Source organism: Haemaphysalis longicornis, unplaced genomic scaffold, assembly GCF_048455015.1.
Source record: "Haemaphysalis longicornis isolate Haplotype H1 unplaced genomic scaffold, Haemaphysalis longicornis Haplotype H1 scaffold_16, whole genome shotgun sequence".
Classification (NCBI taxonomy): Eukaryota; Metazoa; Arthropoda; class Arachnida; order Ixodida; family Ixodidae; genus Haemaphysalis; species Haemaphysalis longicornis.
This window is the reverse complement of record NW_027526266.1, coordinates 12,240,015-12,258,523: the sequence shown is the minus strand read 5'-3', so window position 1 is coordinate 12,258,523 and position 18,509 is coordinate 12,240,015.

The window sequence follows — 18,509 nt, the reverse complement described above, 5'->3', positions numbered from 1 at the left end:
CTGAAGATAAATAGGTGTGTGCCTATTGAATGCGTTCCCGATTTAGTGAAATGCTCTAACATGAAACAGGTGACATTTAGCAAGCCCTCCATGAGTAATATAAGCATACTATTTAAAGGACCGTTCAGTTGAGTCGGAAAAAACGTTTTCGTTCCAAACGAATGCGTGTGGCTAAAAATGCCGATTACGCATTTCTGTCAGTGATCGCAAGCAAGAAAACCTAAGGAGAGGGGATGAAAATAAGAATGAGATAAATTGGAGGAAAGATTCCGACCAGTGGCCACGCGTTACTAAGCAGTACACAGTAAGACTTGCCTGTAAAGATAGGATGATATCTGTGTACATTAAGCGAGTGCGATTCCTTCCATGCAGCAATGGTTGTGGAGCATTTTCGTTGTTGTATCCCAGGTGACACTACGAGCTGTCGGCCTCAATAGGTGTGAAATGTAATCGCCAAGTATTCCAAGATATTCCATGTATTCCAAGATATTTGTAAGTGTTGAAAGATTACAACAGACCATTATTCAGATAATAAGAGTGAAATAAACGGTTAGTTCTAGATACGCGAAGAAACTAGAATTTGCTATTGTTAAAGTTCCATTGCTCACGTTATGAACCACACAATAGTAGCGTTAAGCACTCATTGTAAGGTTGTAAGGTCGTTGTCAATATATATGTCACGAAAGAGGACGCAATCATCGGCAAACAAGTGAATATGAAAGTAACGGATAAAGGTAGGTCATTAATGTAGATAAGAAAAGCAGGGGAGCCCGAACAGATCCTTGGGGGACGCCAGAAGAGATGTTCGTTCGTAGTGAGACGTTATCATTAGCTGAAACAAACTGAGAACGGTTAAAAGGAAAACATTCAAGCCGAAATAAAAGTTTTGAGTCAAGAATAAGATCATGTAGTTTGTGAAGTAACAGCTTATGACATACTTTATTGAACGCTTTTGAAAAGTCTAAGAAAATACAATAAGCAATAGATGAACGATCAAGAATGGAGTTTATTGTGTGTGTGAATGATACAAGTTTAGTTTTGCACGAATTATTTTTTCTAAAGTCATGTTGGCAACTATAAAAATGAGTTAGATTAAAAAAAACCTGCTAGTTTAATATATAATACCTGTTCTAATATCTTATAAGGTATACTGGTTACCGAGATTGGCCGGTAGTAAAAAGGTGAATGTTCATTACCCTTTTAAAACAGTGCAGTTCCCTATTCAATCTTAAAGTCGATGGGGAAACAACCTTCATGAAGCAGCTGTTCGAATGTCTTTGTTAGTATGATAAAAAAATAAGAGCTTGTATCTTTCAGAAAATTTGAACTGATGGAATCACACCCAAAAGATGAGGAAGAGTTTGAATACTTGATTACGCTATCTACACCAACGTAGTCAATGTTAATAGGGAGCATTGGGGCAGTGAGGTAGTAATAACGATGGGCAGTCGGAACAGGGACATCGGTAGTTACTGATAAATTTCTGGAAGAAGCATCATTAAGGACTCCTGCACACAAATGAGGGGTATGGCGTTGCCAGCATTGTCAACAAGGGTTAACATTTCTAGAGCTTTGTGGTTAATAATGCGCCATAATTTCTTATGGTCAGTAACATAGTCGGTAGCGCGGTGCTAAAATAGCAACATTTAGCATAACAGGATGGCAAGTTGGGTGAGTTGGTGCTGATTCATCTCGACAGCAGGCGCGGAAAGACGTAGACTAAGAGGAGAAATACACAGGACGAAGCGCGTCGTCCTGTGTATTTCTCTTCTTAGTCTAAGTCTCTCCGCGCCTGTTTTCGAGATGAACAAGTAGCATTTTATAATTGCTTCCGTGTAATCCTGCGAGGCCGTTTTGTAGTCGTCCCATCAAGCGTTGGTTGAGTTCTTCGCGGCCCGGTAAGTACGATGCTTTTTGTTTAAAAGACGCTGAATCTGCGCATTGAACCAAGGTGCTATACGGTTAGATATTATAGTGCGAACAGGAGTGTTTTTCTTTGTTAGTTGTTTCACTCAGTGTTGCACACGTTCCTCTGAAACAGGAACGAAAGCTCGTTCCTCGTTCTTCCCAAATTTAGAAACGAGTTCCCGTTACAAGTTACTTTATTGCGAAAGGAACGCGTTCCAGCTGCACTTCACACACTGGAACGTGTCGTTACATTAACGTTACATTACATTACAAAACCCACAGATTTGTGCCCAACGAATCACGTGATCCACCTTCTCACACTCACTCAAACTGACAGGTACTCATCAAAGAATAAGTATAACACAGGTTGAAACCGACAAACCAAAGCAACTCCGAATACTGGCTGCCGACCTTCGGGTGGCCTCCCTCAGGTATTGTCCATACGGTGCGCAACGACATTATCGCCAACAATGACGAAATTCCTGTCCCTTGTCAACACGGCGTGTGCGATACAAAAGAACCTGGCACTGCGGTCGACCCATTCCCGCCAGATCGGCGACAGACCGCGCCGTGATGAACTGCGCGCGTGCTCAGTAACTCCAGGACAACATCCCGAGACCCTTGGAATGACGTCACAGTGACGGCAACTCCCCCGACAACAACGCACCCGCTACTAACGCGTGCTAATGCGGGAATTACCCCTGATAATGTATAGATATCGTGGTTTCACAAGGAACCACGCAGCGCTGCTCGGACGTCGACAACCTTTCCCGACAGGGAACAATTTTATCGTAGCCTCAGTATATAAGCTGCTCTAATTTAGTCCCTTTTTTTAGTGAGGCTATTTTATAGAACAGACACGCATCCCCAGACAAACAATAAAGGGTGAAAAGCACCCTCGTGGCGGCGCTATTCACCCTTTAGAACTCCGCGTAAGCTCAACCGGCATGAAAGCAAGCACAAGCGGCGGCCCGCTGTTTGATTACTCTGCTGCCTTTGACCGTCGAGGAAGCACGTTCCGCTGAAGGGCGGGCAAATTGGCCAGCTTATAGAAAGAGTAACACAGTAGCGACTTGGGGAGTTTTTACTCAAGCCTTAGCATAAAAAACAGCGAACGCCTATCAATGTAACGTTTGCAGAAGGAATGCTGTTCCTGCCGTTCCTCCAAAAACCTGAGTTACCTTTACAGTTCCACTGACCCTAATGGAGCGGTAGCGTTCCTCCGTTCCTCCAAAAAGGAACTAGTTCCTGCTTGGAACGACGTTCCCTACAACACTTGTTTCACCTTATCTACAAAACGTCCCAGTTCGTTTGGACCCTTCTATCGAATTCGAGAGGAAACTATCAAGGAATGTGCAAAGTTCGTTATTTATGGAGATAAAATCGGCTTTACCATAGCCATGAATTGTTTTAACCGCTTTAACACGTTTAGGATAGGATGTATGAATGTTGAACGATAGCAGAATATAACCACTTAGCCCTTGCAGGTGGGTGCTGCTAGAAACAAATTCGGGGTGGGGCGTAAGTACAAGATCAAGGCTGTTTGCTACCGACGCGGTAGTTCTTGTAGGTCGCTTTATTAATTGTGGCATGGGGAAAATTGAACACAGATTTGAAAAATCATTTGCGAATGCAGAAAAGGGGCTAGAAGTAGGTGCTCCAGTTACCCATAAAATGTTTGGAATATTAAAATCGCCTATTCGAAGCAAAGGACCCGAAGGCTGGCGAGACATAACAAAGTTAACAGCATCGTGCAATTCGTCGATAAAGGACGATGATGACGCAGGAGGGTGATAGCATACACCGACAATAACATTTTGATGGAAGAGTCGGATAATAGCCCGTACTATCTCTAGATCTGCCGAAACGTGAGCACACTGGCACAGTAGAGTTTGGGCTGAGTTTGGGCTGACGGTAGGGCTGACCGATCCCAGTTGGTATTACTTCGCCGTCATTCCTATTCTTTCTTTTTTTGCCCGCCGCACCCGCTGCGGACTGTTTTCTACAATGTGTACAGGTGGTTGCGGGAGCTGGAGATGGCTGCCTAGCGGCCTCTAAATAACAAGTCTCTATTGCAACGTATGTAATGTTTCAAAGACAGCTTTTTCAACACGCTCTCTCCACTCAGTCACTTCGTGCTCTTCTCTCATTCGCTTTGCTGACAGTGTGACGCAAAACTTCTTAGAGGGTGTTTATTAAGGGACGGCTAAGTTAATTTGTCAAGCTCCTGTTGTTAATTGCACTGCGTATATTGGCTTAAATAAACACACTTTTCATCGTTGATCAGATCGATAAGGCGGTATTTATTTTTTAAAGCCTTAAAGAAGAAAAACTGCCATGCTTGGTTTGCGGCAGCCGCACCAACTAACAGCAGTGACGTAAAGTAAAGGTTCTACGTGATTGGGAGTTGTCAAAGATCAGATTTCGAACAAGGCTTCGGTTTCAGTTCTGTGAAACAACATGCTTATAATCTGACGTTATGGTTGGATGGGCATTCCCGATATCTCAGAAAGCGGCATACCGCACTCCTGTCATCTTGTCGGCTGTAAAATGCGCCACGTAAGCCTACCAGCGCGGCTTGGAATAGTAGCAATCACTAGCCGAGGCATACAGAGTAGATGAACGCCCTCCACGTCACTGCAGACGCTCAATTACTATGCGCTTTACCCCATCTTTGGAGATTTCCAGTCTCATGCCTGTATTATAAAAAAACAATGTCCGCGTATCTGCTTCGCTCGTTAGTCGACTGGCGCCCCTGCCAAGAAAATGCCTCCCTTGTCTTTCCGCCGACCTTTCATGCTGTTCCTCTCCCTCCTAGTTTCTCCCAAGTTAACACGCTAGAGGTTTGCTCAAGCCAATTTAAATTTATCGCATTCCACTGATCCAAGTCGGGTGCTTCGGTGCTAGCGCTGTCATGCGGCGTAGGCGCGCGTGAATCGACGCACCCTACTACAACGTTTACAGAACCACGTTGCCCAACTCTACGAGCGTTTCAAGCAGAGCGTGGAACCTATGTAGTTTAATGTTTCGTTTCTGTTGCCGTTTGATTTCTTAAATGCCACGAGGAGCTATAGTAGAGCGGGCAACAGCAGACAGTTCTGCAGTTGATGTAGTATTTCATTTGCTATCGCTAAAGCCGGGAATATAATTTTTTTATTAAAAGAACACTGCAAATATGCCCTATGTATTGATTTTTTGCCTTATATTTGCATGATATCTTGTTCTTCTTCAACAATGTTGACAAGAATGAACATTGACACCGAACTCAACGTTTAGATGTGGCTGTGGGTATATAGGACAATTGCGCAGCTTCGGTTTCACTTTGACCGGGTGGGGTGGCTGAATAAAGTCACAGACATACAGACGGACATACAAACAGACCAAAATTTATGCATTTAAATAGACCAAGAAAGATTATCGTTTTTTTAAGCATGTTCGCTGCTGAGCACTAGGTCGCAGGTTCCATTGCCGGCCGTGGCGGCCGCTATTCTAATAGGGGCGACAAGCAAAAACGCCTGTGTGTGCGAGACTTCGGCGCACGTTAAAGATCCACAGGTTGTAAAAACTGATCCTGATCCCTAGACTACGGCGCGCCTCACCGTCTGCATTGCGTGGGGGCGTTAAACCCTATAATCGATCGAATCAAAAACCATGTTCCCCCGCACGGGGCACCTTGAGCAATCTTGGTGACGGTACTGGCGATACCGCGAACCCCGAGCCCCCAAAAATACGCTGGATCCAACCGTGGCAATGTGTTTATAGGTGGAGGGTTAGAAACCACGAACGGTGGCCGTCGGAGCCCAGGTCAAGCTCCGGCGGATGGGCTCCCTGTCTGTTCACCAGGCAGGGAGCTCCGGGACCTCTTTGGCTACCAGGGTAAGGTCAAAGAAGAAAGTACCCCAGTCTCCCTGCTTTTATACTATGCTATATGGCATTTTCAAACCCCCCCCAAACGTGATCGGTCCCTGAAAAGGGGCCGCACCGAAGTATCTTTTCCTTAATTGCCATCTTTAACATTTCCTGAACCGGATAATTTTTCTCGATTTCTTGTGATGGAATCGCTCAATCCAACCCACCCTCTAGCATCTCAGTCAGTCTTCTTGATCGCCAAGTATCTTGAAGCCATAGTAGGAAAATCATATAAGTGCAAAAAACAAAGGTCCGCTGAACTCCTCATCGAAATAAATGACAAGCAGCAGTCCACGAAGCTTCTAGCTCAGACTAGACTGGCTGATCTAGACATCAGGGTCACACCCCATCGGAGCCTCAACAGCTCCCAGGGTGTGATATCCGAGACAGATCTTTTGAACGAAACGGATGCGGATCTCCTTGCCGGCTTGAAGGATCAGGGCGTCACTGCCGTGAGACGCATCACTATCCGCAGAGACGACAAGGAGATTCCCACCAAGCACATTATCTTGACTTTCGACCGCGCAGTTCTTCCAGAACACATCAATGCAGGTTTTATCCGTTGCTCCATCCGTCCGTACATCCCGAATCCGCGGCGCTGTTTTAAGTGCCAGCGGTTCGGGCACGGTACAATTTCTTGCCGTGGCCGAACGACGTGTGCGAAATGCGCGGCGCACGATCATCCGACTGACAACTGTCCATCCGAAACCCTCACTTGTGTGAACTGCGGCGGTCCGCATGCAGCGTACTCCCGCAAGTGCGAAAAATTTCAAATGGAAAAAAAGATAATTAACATCAAGGTCACGGAGAACATCACCTTCCCAGAGGCACGAAAGAGGTTCGCCTCTTTCCCTCTGGGGAGGTATGCCGACGCGGCTCGCCGGGGGGCGGAGCGGCGTCTGGTGTCCACAGGGACCCAGCTCAGCGAGTCTGACTTGGTCCCTGCCCCGCCCCCCCTGGGTTGCCTCTGGCAGCCCAACCCGCGACCACGCCGCTTGCTGAGGCAGCAGCGGTTGTGGTGCAAATGTCTTCCGTCGGGACCGGTGCCGCTCCTGCCTCTGTCTCCCCGTCCTCCAGTGCGTTGGAGGGTACCGAGGTGATGGACACCACGGGCCCCGCACCGGTTCCCACCGCCACCGCACCGCCCGTGCCACCTCTGGCGCCCCGGACGCCCTCGGCGGTGGCGGCTCAAACGAAGGGCTCCCGAGGGGGGGCCAAGTCCGGGGGGCCCGGTCCGTCGGGCACTGATCGGACATCCGACGACGACATGGATGTCGGGCCGTTCCTGCTTGCAACGCAGCGCAAGGAACGCGTCCCGACGCCAAAGCCTCCCGACAAGCCAAAAAAGGCGAGAGTCACAGCCCCGAAAGACGACACATAAACAAACACACACACTCCAGTAGCTCTCACACTAAATAATAGGAAGAGAAAACATAATTCAATGGAACTGTAGAGGCCTTCTTAAAAATCTTGACGATGTATACGAACTACTGCATGCTAATCAGCCAAGTGTAATGTGTGTTCAGGAAACACATTTGAATTCCAGGCACACAAATTTCTTGAATAGTTACATGGTCTTCAGAAAGGACAGGGATGGCTGCACACACTCTTCTGGCGGTGTGGCCATAATTGCCCGGAAATCTTTAGCATGCCACCCTGTCACTTTGAACACCATCCTTGAGGCTGTAGCAATAAGCTTGATAATATTTAATAGGTTGATAACGGTATGCTCCATATACATTCCTCCTGATGTTTCACTTTCGAGCTCTGACGTCGAGGCGCTGGTTGACCAGCTGCCCGAACCGTACATTCTAACAGGCGACCTTAATGCTCACAATTCTCTTTGGGGCTCTTCTCGTACGGATGCCCGAGGTCGCCTGATAGAGAAATTCCTTACATCTTCTGGAGCATGCCTTTTCAACACTAAACAGCCTACATACCATAACATAGGACACAACACATACTCATGTCTTGACTTGGCGATTGGCTCAGCAGTTCTCTTTCCTCTCCTCGAGTGGGGTGTGGGCACTGACCCATACGGTAGTGACCACTTCCCCACCTCACTCACATACATAGGTAAAGGCTCATGCAGTCCATCTTCCCATAATTGGTTCAATGAAGCACGAGCTAACTGGAATACATTTACACAGACATCCAAACTACACCACACATCCATAGGACACCTACACGTCCAAGAAGCTACCCAACTGCTCACGGCGCACATCCTCGACGCCGCCGAAAAGTCCATTCCCCACGCCTCTGGTGCCCCGCGCAACCAGCGGAGGCCGTGGTGGAATGAGGACTGTAGGCGGGCGCGAGAGGCCCAGAACAAGGCGTGGGGTGTCCTTCGTCGGTACCCCACGTCGGGTAACCTCATTTTGTGCAAACGGGCCAAGGCGTTAGGAAAACGTGTGCGCCGTGAGGCAAAACGAGAGAGTTGTCGTTCCTTCATAACATCAATAAACTCCTACACAGACACACGGAAAGTATGGACAAGAATACGGAAACTCAAAGGACAACAAACACACAGCCTGCCTCTGGTCAGCACAACAGGGGACACACTCGAAGACCAGGCTGACACCCTCGCACAACACTTCCAACACGTGTCCAGTTCAGCACACTACACAAACACTTTCATGAAACACAAACAAACGGCCGAAAAGAAACCTATACTAGATAACAATAGGTCAACATCTTCTTATAACTCAGAGTTTTCACTGCATGACCTGAGGGCTGCTTTGAGCACGTGTAAGCCCTCAGCTCCAGGCCCAGACAACATCACATACACAATGATACAACACCTGCACGCAGACACTCTTCTAACACTCTTACACCTATATAACAAGATATGGCTTTCGGGGCACATTCCAAACTGTTGGAAGAAGGCTATAGTTGTTGCTTTCCTGAAAGAGGGAAATGACCCGTCGTCCCCCTCAAGCTACCGTCCTATAGCCCTGACGAGCTGCCTGTGCAAGCTCTTCGAGAAGATGGTAAATCGCAGGCTCGTGTACTTCCTCGAGTACAACGGTCTTCTCGAGGGCTGCCAGGCAGGCTTTAGGGTGGGGCGATCGACGAACGATCAACTGGTAGCTCTTGATTCGTACATCAAGGATACCTTCGCGCATAAGCAGTATTGTTTAACTGTGTTTTTCGACCTTGAGAAGGCATACGACACCGCTTGGCGTTATGGGATCCTTAGTGACCTCAAGTCATTCGGTGTTTCGGGTAACATGTTGAACACTCTTGTTAGTTACTTGTCAGACAGAACGTTTCGAGTAAGAGTTGGTTGTGCACTCTCAAAGGTTCACGTGCAAGAAAATGGCGTGCCACAGGGTGGCGTGTTGAGCTGCACTCTCTTTATAGCAAAAATGATCTCTCTTGGTAAGGCACTGCCACCCACAATCTCTTATTCCATGTATGTAGATGACGTCCAGATATCCTATAAATCATGTAATATGTAAATCTGCGAACGTCAAGTCCAGCTTGGTGTCAAGAAACTTGCCGGCTGGGCAGACAACAATAGTTTTAAATTGAATCCTGCAAAACGTTCCTGCGTTGTGTTCTCCAGGAAGCGTGGGGTCCATCCGGACCCAGACATTCATCTTAATGGCGTGTCGCTTCCTGTGAACAAGGAGCACAAGTTCTTAGGTGTGGTGTTTGATCACAAACTCACATTCATTCCCCACATCAAGGAACTTAAAAATAAATGTCTCAAAACAATGAATATACTTAAGGTTCTTTCCCACCAATCCTATGGTTCCGACAAAGAACTCTTGCTTCGCTTGTATACTGCTTTGGTTGGGTCTCGTTTGGACTATGACAGTGTGGTATATGGGTCGGCGACTAAGACAGCATCGTGGTGGAATACAGAAGCGCTCAAAAAAACAAGGACGAAGGAAGAAGTAGACAACACGGCGCTTGTTGTCTACTTCTTCCTTCGTCCTTGTTTTTTTGAGCGCTTCTGTATTCCACCACGATGAACACATACCAACTAGCCCAACTTTCCGTTCTTCTGCAGGACTAAGACAGCCTTGCGAATTCTTGACCCAGTGCTACACTTGGGCCTTCGTCTTTCGTCGGGTGCTTTTCGCACTAGCCCTGCTGAAAGTCTTTATGTCGAATGTAATAAGCGGAGCCTTGAGAACCAACGAACATACATGGACTTGCTTTATGCTTTTAAAATTTCATCGCTGAATAATCATCCTTTTTATCCTGTCTTTGATGATACATCAACATCTCTGCTCTTTGTAAATCACCCATCCGTTCCTCTGCCCTTTTCACTTAGAGTGAGAGAGCGAGCCTCGGATCTCAGTGCTTTGTTTTTATACGTGTACAGGTCATCCTTTTCTAACAGTTTACCGCCTTGGCAAGTTCGCCCTGTGTCGTGCGACCTTTCTTTTATGAGACTTGACAAAAATCGTGTACCACGAGCTGCAATACTGCAGCACTTTCTGTCTTTGCAGTTTAAATACACATGTGCAGAATTTTATAGTGACGCTTCTAAAACCTCCACTATGGTGTCGTGCGCTGCTCATGGTCCAAATTTTAATGCAGCCAGAACCATGAGCGTGCACACAACAGTTTTTTCAGCAGAAGCGTATGGAATTTTACTGATTGTACGACACATTCTTGAAAATCAAATTCCCAATTCCATCATCTATACAGATTCTTTGAGTGTTGTTCGCGCACTGTCATCGCATACACCCCCGAAAAACCACATAGTTAATCTTGTATTTAACACTATCATGTCCGTGTATGCACAAAAGCATAAGCTGGTCCTCTGCTGGGTCCCAGGACATGCAGGGATCGCTGGGAATGAGTTGGCAGACGAGAGGGCCGCTGCTGCTGCACTCAGGAACACTGTAGATATTACAGCGATACCCTACACAGACCTCAAGCCACACATAAGACAACACCCGCGCAGAACATGGCAAACACACTGGGACGAACAGACAGACAACAAACTACATGTAATAAAGCCACACTTGGGACGGTATACATCTGACTCACACAACAGACACACGGAAGTCGCCTTGGGTAGGCTGCGGATAGGGCACACCCATGCGACGCACTCGTATCTGCTGACGGGATCTTCTAGACCCCAGTGCAGCAGGTGCGGAGAAGCTCTATCCGTAGTGCACATTCTAATCACATGCAAGGCACTTCACACAACACGACACAAACACTTCAGAGAACTCTACAGATAACATATCCCACTACATCCATCGTTGTTTCTAGGTGACGATGCCAGTGTTTCTTTGAAACGCGTGTTTGAGTATTTGTCAGATGTTAAGTTTTTAAACCTCATCTCCTATCACGCATAATCAAATCTGGCCCTATACACCAGTCATCACCATCATCTTTATTGATCTTACTATGTCCAGTTTACACGTTTTATACCTACCTTTTGTGGTAATCACTCCTTTTCATTAAATAACTTCTCTGGCGCTCTTTGCCCTCGTCGGCCTTGCGCCATTAAACACCAACCATCATCATCAAAAACCATGTTCGCACCAGGCCAAAGGTCGGATGATTCGTGACTGCGCCCATTCCCCGCAAACAGTCGGTGCTTATGGCAACAGCATGCCAACGAAAACTGGGTACTGCGTCAGCGTCAGACTGCACGCGTTCCGCGAACTAACTAGTAGATCAATGAACGTTACGAACCAAAAAATGGTGAATTGAGTATAGAGAACACTGGCCAAAAACACGCACTCTCGGGGATTCAAATTTGCAACTTGCAAAAGACCATACCTTGTGCTCCAGACCATCTGGCCACGACCAGCGGCGGCCGGAGCTGGCAAATATATACCTATAAAGTGAAGTGCCCGACTCACTGACTGAGTGACTGAATGACTGACTGACTCATCAATGCCCAGCGAAAACTGCTACATCTAGAGACTTGAAATTTAGGGAGAACATTTCGACATTGAGTAGAGGCTCACTAAGGCAACGCCGCCTGCATAATCCTTGCCTATGGCATGAGCGACAAATAGCCAAATAGCCACTCTCCTGTTGCTCTCTCCTGCCTTTTCCCGCTCCGTAGCCTTCCTACGTGCCTTCATGTTCGCCAGCCAGCGCTGCTTCTCGGAAACTGTGTAAAATAGTGTACAGTTTGTCTAGCGTTACATAGGCGGCGCTCCAATGCCTTCGAGGAAAGCTGACAAACACACCGGAGACACGGCAAGACACGCTGTAGCAGTGGGTGCAGTACCCGCCGCGGTGGCTCAGTGGCGAAGGCGTTGCGCAGCTGTACACGAGGTCGCGGGTTCACTTCCCAGCCGCGGCGGCAGCTTTTCTGATTGAGGCGAAAAGCAAAAACGCCCGTGTGCACGTCATTGCGGCGCACGTTAAAGATCTCCAGGTGGTCAAAATTAATCCGGAGCCCTATACTACGGCTCGCCTCATCGCCTGCGTTGCGTCGGCGCGTTAAATCCTACAATCAGAAATGGGTGCAGTGTTCACGACTCGGGAGCAATGACGTAAGCCGGTATGTCCTCCGGCTCGCGCCAAATACCGGATGAGTGCCTGAACTAAGCGTCCCTACTGCTCGAAATGGAAAGCAAGCGAAGCGTTAAGCAATTTTAACAGCCATCGTTGACTAAGGGGGTACTTTTGGAAATTGTTCTCCTAACCGAGGTAAAGAGATAAGTTCTGTTTTCTTAAGTTCGTGGTTACCTCCCTTACCCGTTCTTATTTTCAAGTGCTTTTTGCTGACATATGTAGCCCTTAAAAATGTCCAAAAAGTAGCTTTTGGATTTCACCCTAACCAACACTGTCACGGCAATTCCGCATTCCGGAAAGAAATTGGTACTCCTAAAGATTCTGAAATAAATCTTTCACCGATTCATTTATCCCACTGAGTTTTGCTAGCATATGTTACTCATACAAATGCAGAAAACCATTTTCAAGGATTTCGCCCTGCGACACCGCTAAAGAGGCCAAATTGCTTTTTTACAATTGACACGGCTGATAAGCCAAAAAAGCCGGCAGGTGATGTCCACGCCTAGCCAAAGTGCCCTTTCAAACGGCTTCAGATTTCATGAGCACATCGTGATTACGGTGGAGGTCAATATTGCTGAAACGTTTAAACATTCTTCCATGCGGAGAGTGAAAAGGGGTAAAATAGTTTTTCATATATTAGTTTTTTTATCGAACGCAATTTGAGATATGGAAATGGTTGTTGTTGCAATAGGTAATTTACTCAGGTATCTAAACACTGTTTTACAGCATTTTTTTGACACCCACCCCATAGAGGCAAGCAGAATTTCGGGAAAACACTGTTTTTACACATTCGTCAATAATCACACAGCCAGTTGATATATCCCATTTGTTTTTGCTTGCAAATGCTGCCTATCCAATTGCCAAAAAATTAACTTCAGGATTTTGTCCTAACATGCAGAAAAAATGGCAAGCGAGGTTTTTAACTTACACCCCTCTGGACGTGAAATTCAGATTAACTTTCCGGCGTTCGCATGGCGCTGTCATGTGTAGGTATTTTCTGCAATCGCGCGCCTCCCCTAGGAGCCCTGCCATTTATCATAAATCTAAAAGAGAAGACGGACAGGTAAAAAGCGCAAAGGTTAGCGCTCGCCATCTGTTGGGACTTCCTGCAACCCCGCGCCTCCTGTAGGGAGCCCATGTTACTTATGATAAAACTATAGCGATGAGCATCGTTCATATCTGCTGAGATAGCACTTCCCATGAGAAAGAATACCCCTCACCCAGTCGGCCTCCATCGTGTGTTCGAAGCACAATCTCCTGCCGCAATCCAGTAGTGGTGTGTTTACGACCTGGCACTCTTCCTCATATCATATTAAGAGTGCAAGCAAAGCACCTTCCCCCTTGTTCTATCCGCTCTTTCTGCCCATGAGCTGTGGGAGAACCTGGTGACTAACAGCGATCTGCATGTGGAGACAATTTTTCCTCCAGAGCGAAGGCTGTCGGCTAATCACATGGCTTTCTGAAATTTGGAACCTCTCCCACTTCACCGGATCTAGAACGGGTTATCACTCTCTGACTCACTCGCTCGAACGCACCATCTTGGTGCAATTTGTTTCGTGAGGGTTGCAGTGAAACGCGAGTGCCAGTCGGTTTACAATACCCCAATGTGCCTGTGGTTGGAGCCCATGTATTGAGAGCAGTCAGGAGCTCCTGAGTGTGTACCACTTCACGAAGAACTAGCCAAGTAGGACAACTCACAAATAATGGAACACGTGTCAAACCCATTAGTGTCATTATAATAATGGCCCACCCGGGCACCGCCGGGTACTACCGCTAGTATAGAGTATATAATGTGTTCCAAGTTACATTTTCACGCCGTTTGCGCGTTTCAAGCAGCTTAAATGACTCTTTCTGGTATAGCGCTTGTTCAGTGAGTCCCCGTAATTGCCACAATATCTCATATCTACCCACTGCATTCCTTAAACGCAAACGCGTTCGCAGATGTGTGGTCATGCTGCTGACCACTGTGATTGTTCACCCAGCCCAAAAAAACTGCTTACTCAACCTAGGTTTCACGCTTTACGATAAAAGTTACGGTTCATATTAATTCTTTAGCACCTGTAATATATTCGCTGAGTCTTCTCCCACTTTCAATTGGGCTTAGATTTTACTACTAGCGTACCAGTCAGTGAAGCGTCACATGTCCGCTTGTGCAGAGCTTGTGTGGAGCGACCTGAAATTAGAGATTGACACAGTTGGCGAACTAGTATACTAAAGACACATTCTATTCCCAAACGTGTAGTGGCTTCGTTTCAGCTGAGCGAATGAATCGCGACGATCCGTCGGAAATTGGCGGACTAAACGCTGGATATTCTGATTCTGTCGGAGGGTCGGCGAGCCTGCAGTAGCGAAGTCAAGTCAAGCGAACTTTTCGTGACGTCATACGAAACGCCATAGAAAATGGGGGAGGATACAGAGAGGGGGACAATATTTTCAAACTGTTTTTTCTAGCGAATAAAGTGGCATAAACGCAGAGATCTCTGGTCGAAACGTTGCCTACAGGCACCAGACTACAATGTGCGCTCGTAATCCCGCAATGTTTAAAAATCACTTCAGTGTCCCTTTAAAACCACGTATTGCGAACGCAAAATAGTTAGCCTCGACTCCACAGGCATTCATTCGGCAACGAATGCTGTCTGTCGGAAGCTCTAACGGGAGATCAGTGGGACTATTGTAACTAGATAAGGTTTGAGAGTATGGGCACTCTTTTCATCTATTCTTTAATGCTGCCGCTTTCATCTTTGGTCTGCACGAATAACGTAACATTTGTTTACACTGTGACACTTCATGGGCGCTGCCATTTTCTTGTTTCTGTGTTTTGGTCGGTCAACTCTGGCAGGCTTCGCTTGTCATTCCTGCTCTGCGGCTGCGCGCGACTGACGTCGTTCCGAACAAGAATCAAAGAGAACGTGTGTTGCAAGATTCCAGAAGCAGAAGTGTGCTTTAAGATACCGTTTTGCTGCATTTTCGGACGATTTGTTAACAAACGAACCAGACGAGGTCAGCGGCGAGCCCGTAGAAGCGGCAATCTTGCAGCACTGATAAACACAAAACTTGCGTGCCTAAGTGGTGGCACTCAGACACCTTATTTAGTGATATTATGTGGGGCGTTGTTGTCACCGCCGAGATTTCAAGAAATGAGAAAAGCGCAGCTTATGCTATCCTCTGTGAATGTGAGCGCCGCTTTGGATGACAAAATTACAGGCAATGGTGTGCGACTAGGGCAGCTACCAAAAAGAAATTCAGCCGTGGTACCAAAACCGCGTGATATGGTAATAGCAATTGAGGACGGCTCAGCGAGAAATAGAACGGAAGATAGGTTTAGCATTAAGGGACAAGAAGAGAGCGGAGTGGATCAGGGAATAAACACTTGTTAAGGACATATTATAGAAGTTAAGGAGAAGAAATGTACGTGGGCAGGGCATGTAATGTGAAGGAAAGATAACAAGGCTGGTCATTAAGGGTAACAAAATGGATCCCTAGAGAAGGCAAGCGTGGCAGGGGGCGGAAGAAAGTCAGATGGGCAGATGAGATCAAGAAGTAGGTGGCGATAACTTGGTCGCAGTTAACACAGGACCGGGATAATTCAAGATCTATGGGAGAGGCCTTCGCTCCGAAGTGGGCGTAGATAGGTTGTTGTTGGTTTGATGATGATGATGATGATGATGATGATGATCAGTACCGCGAATGGGGACGTCCGGCGGACCTGTTGAATCACTGCAACCGCTCATGTGTTGAGATGTTTTATTGCTCTACAGGAGTGGTTGTGACAATCGCGTTGCGACCATCGCGGTACACCAGGATGGGTTCTGAGATAAATTAGGGCATTTCTTACCTTACACCAAATAGAAAAATGATTTACACCATGCGGTTGATTGATTAGGGTAGCTGTAGGTTACAGTTGCCTTTTAGAAAAGCCAAGAACAATGTTCTCTTGTCAAATTTACCCATCTATACAGTGCAATTATCCTGATAAAGCACGGGCGTGACATCTCGCGTTACCAGCGTAGATTGATCATGTTTCAACTGCGCATTAGAAGTTTTATATTACTTTGTTGGCCAGAACATGTGAGTTTTGCGACACGCCCGCAGCGAGGAAGCTGTGGTTAGGCGTTAGCCAATGTACCCCAGGAGCAATTTTAGGTTATTTCTCTGCCGCACAGCACTCCGGGGTATTAGTCCGGTATTTTGCAACACTTTAGTAATTAAGCAACCTTTAACATTCATACCACAGTTTTTGGGATGATACTGGAAGAGAAATAAACTAAAATTGCCATTTTCGGGGTTCGTGAACTTTTGCTCATGACTGTAAATTTTCAGTCTTCCGAAATGTGCTGCTCAGAGGCTACTTGGTGAGTCTTCATATAGCACAGAATCTCAAATGGCTGGGTCTGGTTCGCCACCCCATGGTGTTAATAATATTGCACGAAAGCGACGTGCACCAGCATTTTGTAAAGAAATTGTGTGTTTGAAACTAGTTCCCTCGATCTAACGTAACGTAACTTAACCTAGCCTAATCTAACCTAAGGAACGTAAATAAATCATTTAAACACCAAGCACGTACCTAAGCTATGAAATTTGTAGGATAAAGTAAGGACGGACGGAACGAAAATTTGTTAAAAAACGGTCATTGCGGTCCTGGTCCGCTTCCTCAGTCCAAAAAGCCGTAGTCTTCAGCTGCCCGTGCCGCCCAAGTTAGCCAGGATGAGACAGCAGGGCCTGCCAGGAAGGTTGACGTATTGGTGGGGGCCACGGAGCTGGCCTGGGAGTGTTGGGACAGTCCAACACCATGTGTTGCAGCGTGTTAGGTTCGCCTTCACAGTACCGACATTGACGCTGGTAGAGTCCAGGGTGTATCACTTGAAGAAAAGTTCCATGTTGGTAGGTGCTGGTTTGTAAGCAGGGCCAGGTGGTAGATTGTTCGCGGTCGAGCTTTTGATGTGAAGCTGGGTATTGCTCTCGTTTGTTTCCGGTAGTGTTCGAGGGGGCACCGATATGTCCTAGGTATTGTCTCTGTGCCGTGAGTTGCTGCGACTGGAAAGGCGGTGGCAGGGAGTTCCCGGGGTATGTGTCCGCGGGCTGTGGCGTGGGCCGCTCGATTCCCCTGTACCGCTGCATGTCCTGGCGTCCAGACGATGTGGATATCTTGTAGCGGTTGGTGATGCGAAATGAGTACATGCAGTGCTGCGCTGCTGACGATCTCTTTTTATAATTGAGGCAGGCGTGTTGCGAGTCTGTTACTGTTGTCAGTGGTTTAGCAGCAGTCGTCATGGCTATTGCTATAGCCAGCTCCTCCGCCGCCATGGAGTTACGGTCATGGGTAGGATGCTGCTGTGACCTACTCACAAGGGGAATTAATCACACTGATCTCGCAGCTATTGTGCTGTGGATATTTCACGGCGTCCGTGTAAAGTACGTCCTTGGAGTGTGGTATTGTTAGTTGTTGCCGAAGGTACGCGTCTCTTCTGCGGCGTCGTTCTCTTTTGTATTCTGGGTGCATGTTATCTGGAATGCTGAATACGTAAATGTGTTTTCGTTTATGTGGGGTGAGAGGCGACTTGGTTGCTGTGAAGCATCTTCTAGGGGGTAGCCACGTCGGATGAGAACCGCTCTTCGGGTGGGTGTTAGTTGTAGACGGTTCATCTGGCTGGCTTGCTGCACCTCAACTAGCTCTCCCTAGGTGTTGCGAATTCCAAGTTTGAGAAGTTTGTCAGTTGATGCGGGTATGGGAAGCCCTAGCATCAATTTATATGCCTTGCGGGGGAGAATATGTAATTTTGGCTTTTCTGCATTTTTGATGCCTAAGTACGGCTAAACTTACGTTAGATGACTGTACATCAGCGATTGTATAATTTTACGCTGTCCTCTTCTTTGAGCCCTCACCGACGGTTCATGAGTTTCGAATTAGAGTAATAACTTGATGTATATACGTTTGTAAACGAAGTAGTTAAAGGGACACTGAAGTGATTTGTAAACAATGCGGGATTACGAGCGCAAACTGTAGTCCGGAGTCCCTGGGCCCTGTTTCGACCACTCTGTGCGCGTTTACGCGAATTTATTTAGTAGAAAAATCAATTCGAAAATGCTGTCCTCCTCTCTTTACGCTCGCCCATTTTCTGTGGGGTTTTCGTGTGACGTCAGCAGGAGAGGAGCTGACAATTGGCTGTGCTACTGCACGGCTCGCCGAC